General features: G+C 33.7%; 1 pseudogene; it reads left to right on the top strand.

Annotated features, from left to right (window-relative positions):
• The first annotated feature begins 9,679 nt into the window (after positions 1-9,679).
• Positions 9,680-10,081, top strand: LOC107505867 (annotated as a pseudogene).
• Positions 10,082-10,380: the final 299 nt, after the last annotated feature.

The raw sequence follows: 10,380 nt of genomic DNA, 5'->3' as shown, positions 1-10,380 counted from the left end.
GATAATTTTTAAAAAGATTTCAAGAACTAGCTAAGGGCTGCTTTATATGATCTTTAAAAAACTTTCTAAAATGTGGTTTAATAAATTATATCTAAGTTAATAAAAAAGGAATGCCCATTATCAGACATCTTTAAAGGTACCTTTTATATCTCAGATATTATAATATGTTATTTAAAGAGCTGTTAGTTGTGTATTCAAGTTATCCATGGTTTTTCATGCTGCTAGACCAACACTTGCAACCTACTGGTCACAGTGTCTGTGACTGTGCATTTCTAAAGTATTTTTTCTGTCTGTGGGATTCTACTTCTCTATGTGGAAGCTGAGGCAATACCCATGGTTCTTGACCACAAAATAGAGAAGAAAAATGAGATAATGTCTGTAAATGTGTTAAATATCTAGAAGTTACTGCCCAATGAATATAGAAGAGAGTCATGCAATATAAATTAAGTCATGCAATTTAAATTAATGGGGACAGACTATTCACTTCAATTTATTTATTTATTCATTTGTTCATTCAAAATGTCATTGAGAGCCTACTCTATCCTAGGCATTGTGTACGGTATGGGATTGCAGAGTTGAAATGGTATATTTCTTTAAGGAACATAGTGAGGAAAACAGATACAGGTACTAAGAGCTGTAACAGAACACATGACATGATGAACGCCGGAAGTGACTCTTAAGGGTCTGGGATAGAAAAATATCATTCCAAGAAGGAAAGTGGGAAGTAAGAGTTTGTTGTAACTTTTAATTTTGTTAAGCTATTGGTAACATTCTATGGTATTTACAAACTACTCTAAGGAAGAAAAAAACTTTTAAAGATTATACAGTATTGTAATATCAGTGTGTTGGCATTTTTCTTAATTTTTAATTGATATTAAGTTTTGCCCAACTAACACACAAAAGATTTTAAAAATACATTTAAGTATACAAAGTTAAGTGAGCGAAATATGACTCTCTTAGCTCATTCTCCAACTACCACTCTATGCATGCTCAGAGGCACCCACAATTGGCGGCTTTATAATGCTTTCTTGCAGTCCCTCATATGGATTGATGTACATACTCAAGTAAATTAAATATATATTTCAAAGATAAATGAGAAGCATTTTTATGTAATTTGATGTTTTCAAATGAAATAATTTCTTGAAAATTTCTGTATTTCATATCCGTGCACCACTTTTTTTCTTCCTTTATTACTATTGCTTTATTACTATATCCTTTATTACTGTAGAATTCCAAAATATAATTTATCTTTAAAGTGAGATATGAATGCTTGAGTACCGGGGTTGCTTATAGACTTTCCAGGAATATGGGAATAAAGAAAGAAATTGATTTCCAAATCTTCAACTTTTAAGTGTACTTTCCCTAAAATTGAATTGTCTGAGGATGCTGTAATGGTATAACTGGTCTCCTTTCCTCTCACTTTTTTCACTATCAATTAATTATCAGTCTCCTACTTAACAGTAGAAAAGCATACCTCTCACTAGTCCTTATTATTTACTGTGGTGTAATTACCTCGAGATACAAAAGATTTGGGATTGCAAATCAAAGGACGATTGAAGAAGGTATAGTTTCTGGTGGAAGGGACCAGAAAGAGCAATGCAAAGTTTTAACGTATTGAGTGGTTAACATTGATTTCATTCGGGCAATTGGAATAGCTTAGAATTAAATTTTGAAAGTGAGATGATTGTCCCTGGAACAGATATTTATCTCTTCGAATTGGAAATGAAGTAAAATATTTTTGACAGAACATGAGAACTGTTTTTGCTATTTGCATTATATGGCAGACATTATTCATAAGTTGAATGAGTAAATTTGCAGCACTAAATTTGTATAAAGATATATTTAAAGCATGTGCTCATTATTAAAACCATTAGAAACCATATCTTTTGTGACAAAACATTATGATTAAAATAAAGTTGATGCCATAGTTTTTCAATATTTTTTGAGAAATATTCAAACAAAAAATTTAAATATTATAGTCTTATGATACTCTACTATTGCTGAACTTCTATCATTCCCTCACTCAGCAGATACTAAACACCTACTGAGTGCCAAACAACTATTTTAAGAGCTGGAGATTGACCAGTAAATAATAATAAACAAAATTATCCAACTAACCAAATAAGAAAAACAGTCAAAAATAATCTAATTGGAGGGAGCATAAAATAAATATAGAAATTCATAAAGCATAAAATACTATGTTAGATGGTAACGAAGAAGTGGGCAATCTTAAATAGGCTCGTCAGGAAAGGCTCAACGAGAAAATGACAATTGAGTAAAGGCTTGAGATAGGTGAGGGAATACATGTTGAAATACAGGCAGAAGAGCAATAAGTGTGAGGGCCCTACGTCAAGGTTGTGTCTCAGAGGTTTGAAGATTTCAAAGGAGGGTGAAGAGTCTTGAGCAGCATGAGCCAGGGGAGAGTGTTGGTAGGTGAGTGAGATAGGTTTAGGGGAGGGAGTTCTGGGAGGAGAGAAGTTAAATGAAAATTATGTGAAGATTTAGAAGTTATTGTAAAAATGCTGGTTTTTACTATGAGTGAGATGAGAAACCAATGGAGAACCTGAGTGAGAGATAAACTGGATCTGACTTTCATTTTAAAAAAATCATTCTTCCTGCTCTATGAAAAGCATACCACAATGGGATGAGGTGAAATTTGGGTGACCAATCAGGAGGTTATTTCAGTCATTCAGGTAAGAGTTGTTGGGGGCTCAGAGCAAAGTAGCAAGAATGGGGGACATGAGACATTGAATTCGTCCTATGTCTTTAAAGTACTGCTGATAATAAGGCTGTATAAAGTGCTGACAAAATGGTTGGAGGAAATGAGAGAAAATGGTTTTGAATACAGCTTCTAGGATTTTTTTCTGGGCTATTAAAAAAGATGAAGTTTTTATTTACTGAGATCTAGAGGATTAAGGTGAGACCAGGTAGATGGAGAGTTTGTTTTTCAAGTCACACATAAGATGGATATTGGGTACAGAAAAGAAGATGTCAACAGGTAGGTAGTTGTATGAATCTGGAGGTCAAAGGAGGAATCTGAGTTAGAAATGTAAGTTGTCAAGTAGAGAGTAGTAGATGTCAAAGCGGAGAACCAAGAGACCAGATCAGGTCACCAAGGAAGTGAGTACAGATGGAGAAGAGACCTTAGGACTGAGTCCTGGGGAACTGCAACATAAAGAGGAACCAAAAAAGGAGATCTAGTCTGAGTGGCCGTTGAGTAGGGATGAAGCCAAGAGGGATGAAGCCAAGAGCATGTGGCGTTTGGGAAAGCAAGTGAGGAAAATTATTTCACTCTAACATGTTTCCCATCTGTCACTAAAATAAAGCAATGAACATGTATCTTTGTACACATATGTAAGTATTTCTGGAGAATTAAATCCAGAAATAGAATTGCTGTGTCAAAAATATGTGAATTTAAAAATTTTATAAAGTCATGGCCATGCCACCCTGAACTTGCCGAATCTCGTCTGATCTCAGAAGCTAAGCAGGGTCGGGCCTGATTAGCTACTATTTGTATGGGAGCCCACGTAGGAATACCAGGTGCTGTAGACATTAAAATACACACACACACACACACACAGACACACACACACACACACACGCATATGTATATATATACATATATATAAAAATAAAAATTTATAGATTCTGCCAAACTGCCTTCCAAAACTGCTTCACTAATTTGTCGCTTTTCAAGTGTGTTTGAAAGCACCAATTTCCCCACATTGTTACACATTCTTGATATTATTACCAAACTTTAAAATAAAAATATTTTCATTTTCATTTTCATTTTTCTGATAAGTGTTAAGCTTGAGCAACTTTTTATCAGTTTATTGGCCATTTGTATTTTTTTAGTGAATCCCAGTCAAAATCATTTGCTCATTTTCTCTTGATTTGTTTTCTTATTGATATGTGCATATAGAAGCACTTTTATATTCTGAATGTAATTTCTAGTCATTTGCTGTTTAACTTTGTTTATAGTGTCTTTTGTCACAAAGAAATTGAAATCTTTTATGTAGCCAAGTATATTGAAAGGTTTTTTTTATGCCTCTGGAGCTTTGTTTTGGTCAAATTCTCCCCACCATATGATTATAAAAATTCGCCAGCAAGTTCTCCGTAACACATTCACAGTTTTGTTTTGTTTTGATTACATTTACCTTTCTATACCATAAGGAATTTATATTGATATATGGCCTGAAGTTGAAAATAATTGTTTTTTCCCAAATGTGTAACATATTTTGGCAGCACCATTCATTGAAGGGTTACTCTCCTTTTTCCCACTGATTTGAATTAACACTTTAATCATCAGCTGAATTTCAATATTTTATATAATTCTGTTTCTGGACTCTGTGTGCTATTCAATTTGCCTAATTATTTATTTCTGTATAATGTTTACATATTTTAATGACTTATTTTAATACTTTTAATATATTAAGCAAGTCCTCTATCGTATCCTTTTTTTCTAGAATTTTATGAGGAAAAATATTCTGAAAGGGTATCCAATTTCAACTTTAAAAGGAGGGCCCGCAACCTATTTTGATATTTCTAGCTCTATTGACTGCCCTCCAATATTCACAAAGCATGTATCATAATTAAAATGTGTCTTTTGGTAAATTTTGTTTTTATTTTTTCCAGCCCAGTACTTGTCAACACACAACTGACAGCGTGATCAAACTGACCACTAGGTGGCAGAATAAACCATCTTTCCTGGTCTTGTGTAAACCTTTCAGATTAGAAACTAGTTCATAACCCCACTGAGAATAAATTATTGTATAGTCCACAACAAAACAGCATATACTGGCAATAGTATTGACCTTTTTAAAAAATCAATGCAAAATAGCCTCCAAACTAATTTCTGTAAATTATACTTTATTAAATTATCATATAAACATTTTTTTGTTCTTTCTCTAATTCCTCTTCCTTATTCCACTGCAAAAACATGATATTCTGTAGAGTTTAATTTTTGATCTTGTGCTTTCCTCTCCTTTTTTGTGTTTCTCCTTCTAAATAACTTATCTACTGCAAGATTTCAGCTATCATCTTGTGCCCAGACCCCCAAACTATATTCATGACTATGAACTCACTTTCATCCTCAAGTCGAATATTTTTAATAATGGGCTGGGATGTTTCATAGGCTACTCAAGTCTTTCTCTTTCTCTAGGGCACATAGGATGCTAGCATTTTAGTATTTACCTCTCCTAGTGACCTCTTAGCCAATACTTTTAAAGCAACAAGTTATATCCCATTAGTGAGTTGTGAAATCAATTTAGTTAATCAAATCCAGCAATATAAAAAATGAAATCTAATGTAGTAGAAAAATGTAAGAGTACAATGCCCATAGTAAGGACAAATATTCCTTTTTTAAGATACTAATGTCAGCTAAATATCTGCATGCATCTATATAGATACAAGTAGTAGGTTGTGATAACAGTATATTTTTTACTGTGGGTCATAGTCAAAGAAATTTAAAAAAGAAAAAGAACCCTACTAGAATTTCTCAAACTCCATTTTACCTAGTACAGTGAAGGATTCCAAGACTCTACTTGCTGAAATGCACCATGTCACTTCATACACTAGTCCCTCAGTCTTTCCACAAATATTGAATTCACCCTATGCTTCTAGGTGTTTGAGACCATGAAATCTACCTACAGGTCTTCTTAAAGTTTTAGAAGTCCAAGGTTCTCCAAAGGTGTGTAGAATCAAACTAAAATAGAGTCACTTACGTCAAAGACAACATGGAAACAGTCAATGCAGGTGCATAAAGAAACAACTTAATTTCATAGAAATTTACAGCTCTTCTCGAAAATCATTAGAGGACATCAGCTAATGCCCCCAAACCAAGACTATTCGTGCTATCTCTGGACATCCTTGTTCCTCTGACTTAGTTATCCTGAACAAATAAGAAAGAAGACCCCTGGGCAATCAACCAACTGAGAAGCCAATAACCTCCATATTTATCTCATAAAAATGTCTTCGTCTGTTACTGACTTCGAACTCATTGCTCCTGTAGACTTAAGTTTTCCCACTTGCAGGTTGAAAGTCTTGCAATAACTCATCTTTCTGCTTTGTTTTATTCAGTATGCAGTTTGGTTTTTGACAGATGCTTAGGTGTGTCAAGTTGTCCCATCTCTCCTACCCTAATTAGTTTCAGAATCCCTGTATCCTGTCCTCTAAGCCCTGCTGCAGGCTATATCCTTGCCTGATGTTTTTGCACGAGCAAGTCTATACTCTAGTCATATTGAAATCTGATTGGAAGTCCACTTACATATCTTAATGTCATTTAAAAGTGAACATATTTTAATCTTCACTCATTGTCTTTGTTCCAAATCAGTTCATATCTGGATTTTTATGGTATTAACAATTTCATCAATATGTTAATTTTTAGTCTTGAGATCTTAAATGAGTATTAGGTTAGATGTTAAGGGCATTTGCTTTGAATTCAGAAGAATCTGCCTTTGAATCTCAGCTGTCCCACTTTTCTGTGTATCTTTATGCAAGTTGTTTAGCTTTTCTAACTTTCAGAGTTCCTCATCTGTAAAACAGAAAAGATGATAATGTTTATGTTATAAAAAAATTGAGAAGATTAATGCTGTAACAATTTCAAAGGACTTAACACAGTGCCTGGTAAATAGTTTAGAACACAATAAGTGTGAATTATTGTTTTTAATAGTATTAGGAGTTGTTGTGCCAGAAAGAAATGAACAGAACCTGACTAATCTTTCATTCGCTCTGATATGACCAGAATTCTTTTGAATTTATTATCCTCTATAGTACCTAGCTGAATGTCTAATACATTGAAATCACCCAATAATAGGGTCTGCCTGTTAATATTCTCTAATTACTCACTTTAGTTATCATTTTAGTTATTCATTTTAAGTATTATGTTTCTTAAGTACTTAAATTTGCTTTTTACATTAGAAATTTTTTTTTTTTGCAAAAATACTGTTTCTACTTCATAATGTTAGTGTCATTCCTTTTTTAAAAAAGGAGAAATTTATGCATGTTTTACATTTGTAGACATGAGATTAATAAAATCCATTATTTTTCATTAAGAAGTTTATATTCTCAATGTAAAATGGGAAGAGTTGGATCCTAAGAGTTGGAAAACAACTCTAAAATGATTTGGAGATCTTTTTTATTAAATATTTAATGATTTTAGAAAATTCAAATTATTTTTTCTTGACATTCTCAAGATATTCTGTTAAGTATATACCTTAGTTTAGTTTAGTAGGAAAGAAATATGGTTTGAGGAAACATTTTGTTTCCTGCTCTATTTCTATACTTAATCCAATGCCTGGCATGGTGCTGACAAATATTTATTAAAAGAATGAGTAAATAAATAGAAAGAATCAAATCTTGACTTTCCTAATTAGTATCCAGAACTTAGTCAACTTATTTACCATTAAACTTAATTTTACTCTTCTCTAAAATGGGGACAACTTTATCATCATATAAAAGAAGAACTACATAATAATGTATGACAGGTAGTCAATATGTTACTAGTTTCCTCCTCCTTTTTATTGATACAATAATAAAACTTATCTATCCAAATACCCAGATTAGTCTTACTCATAACGGTTTTAGTGTCTTGGTAAGGCTATAACTGTATACAATAGAGTGCAATGAATAACTGAAATTTAAGCATCAAATACTATTGTGAGCTCTAGAAGTGATTTTAAGCCACTTAATCCTATTGCTTCATTTTATAGATGAAACTGAGTCACAGAAAGGGGGAGTACTTTTCCCAATTTCCCACAGCAAGTGACTGGCTGCCATGAAAATACAGTCTAGATATCTTAGTTCTTAGCACAACACAAAATAATTTTCTTTCTCTTTCTCTCTCTTCCCATTTTCTTCTCTCTCTCTCTCTCTCTCTCTGTGTGTGTGTGTGTGTGTCTGTCTCTCTCTCTCTGTCCTCTCTCTCTCTCCCTTCCTTCTCTCCCCGCCCCCTCTTCTCCTCTCTTTCTCCCTCCCTTTACTCTACCAGGCAGCTTTCCAAAGTTAGAGTCAGATGATCATTGGCCAAGGGACTCACCAGAGAAGACAGTAAGACAGCAGACCAAGACATAGCATCTGTTAATGTTTTATTCTATTATCATGTTAAACATCAGCTAGAGAATTAGGAAGAGCTCTCTGGGGTGGTCAGAGTTGTGCAGCTCACATGCAACACATACCATCCACCCTGGCCTTTGAGACTCTAAAACACTGATTAGCATCTAGGGAGAAATGCAATAGTCAGCAGTTAATCAAAGAGCAAGTCTGTAGTGTAGATGAGAAACTGGGCCTCTTGTCTGAGAAATCAGGTTGTGGAATCTAACTAGCCTCAGTTCTCCATATGTCACTGGCACCCTGTGTTCAATAAATACTTAATTATTGCATTTAGTAAGTATTTAGATATTTCATCAGCTGTTTTTCAAAGTATTTTATATTTACTTGTACTTATTTTTTTAACTTTATGTCCCTAACATATTAACAAGTAATATGTTAAACAATATATTTTTATACCTAAAAATGGAGTTTACTAAAAAATAAGTAATTATTTCTGTTCACTTAAAATCTCATTTTCTTATAATTGCTTTAATCTTTTAACTGAAATGTGTTTTGCTTGTTTAATCAGCTCCCTTCTTCAGATGTTTTCAGGAGAATCTTTGCATTTGGTGAAAAAGTGTTTGTAAAAAAAAGGAAGAATTAATATCATCTTGAAATGTTTACTTCTTTATTTTAAAGTAACCAATAGTTTATCATAACTTTAATTGATTTTTAATAAGTAGATAAAGTCAGAATCATCTTTTTGAGAATTTGTAATTTCATTAGAAACTGAAATGTTTCAGACTCAAAGTAGAATTAATTATGCTTTAAAATATTAGCCATTCATTCATTCAATCAATTATTTATTGAGCATGTATATTTTCCAGGCTTATGCTAGCACATTTCTTACTATATTACTTGTTACAAAAAGTCTTCATAGTAGATATTACTAACCCGTATTCCAGATAAGTAAATTGACATTTAAAGAGGCCCAAGTTACTAATAAGACAAGAGATTGGGATTTAAATCCAGAGTATTTTGGACTTCTTTCATTGTTTCATGAAATCTCAATAAAATAATAACATTTAAAATTTATTTAGTAGTGGCCAAATGTTAGACATCATTACAGGTATTGTCCATTTTTTTTTCATACCACCTCATAAGTAATATACCAATCAGAAACAGACTCTCAGAAAGCTCACATATTCTTGGTATAGAAAGATGTTGATATTTGAACTTCAGTCTGTTTGATTCAAGGGGTCATTAACCTGGATCCAAATAAATTGTCATTTTTATACTAAACTTTAACATTTTTCTCAACTATGAATGGTGATAATAATAACAATAAAATCACAGTAGTGATGGAGGTACAGGACAAGCAGGGGTATCCATTATATAAAAATGTTAAGATTTTAAAAACTTTCACAGTCTCTCAAAGGTAATTAAATTTCTACCACGTGCTTAGCACTTAGTTTCATAAATCAATAGACCTGTGAACATTAAATCTATATAGAACATTTAAAGGTCTTAATAGAGACAAAAGATAAAATCGCCAGGTTTACCCCAGACAGCTCCTCAGGAAGAGAGGCAACCAGGAGATATTTCTTAAAAGAAGAGCTATGTGAGCCTCTTTGATCAAAGACTCACTAAGATGGGCCACGTTCACACCAAGCCAGTGAAGAAGGTGGCTCCAAGTCGTCATCGAGAAGTACTACACGCGCTGGGAAAACAACTTGACTTCCACACCAACAAGGGTTTGTGCAAGGAAGTTGCCACTATTCTTAACAAGAAGAAGCTCTGCTACAAGGCAGCGGGCTATGTCACACATCTGATGAAGTGAATTAGGAGGCCTCGTGAGAGGTTATCTCTATCAAGCTGCAGGAAGAGGAGAGAAAGGAGAGATAACTCTGTTTCTGAGGTCTCAGCCCTGGATCAAGAGGTCATTGACACATAGGAGATGCTGAAGCTTTTGGAGTTTGGTGATCTGTTCCACCTGCACATCACTCAGCCTACAGTTGTCATGAATTTCAAAACACCTCGTGGAGCCTTTTGAAATCTTTCTCCTGTGCTCTAATATATTCAATAAACCATGGACAATCAAAAAAAAAAAAAAAAAGAGCTACTTGAGCAATAGTTTTAGGAACAAAATGAACGCACTTTGCAACAACAGTTCAGGGCGGGGGGAAAGAAAATGTGCAAAAGCACTCAACGGTGAGAGGCAAGGTACACTTAGAGAACCCAAAACAATTTAGGTCAAGTGGGCTGCAAGGTTTATGTGAGAAAATGTCAAGAGTCAGAGTCTGCAAAGCTAAGGAGGGGCCCGGTTGTGTTTACTCTGCCACAATATAGTGC

This window comes from Rousettus aegyptiacus, unplaced genomic scaffold (assembly GCF_014176215.1).
Source record: "Rousettus aegyptiacus isolate mRouAeg1 unplaced genomic scaffold, mRouAeg1.p scaffold_m13_p_4, whole genome shotgun sequence".
In the NCBI taxonomy this organism is placed as follows: Eukaryota; Metazoa; Chordata; class Mammalia; order Chiroptera; family Pteropodidae; genus Rousettus; species Rousettus aegyptiacus.
Note: the sequence above shows the minus strand (reverse complement) of the source record. Positions and strands in the feature narration are given on the sequence as shown.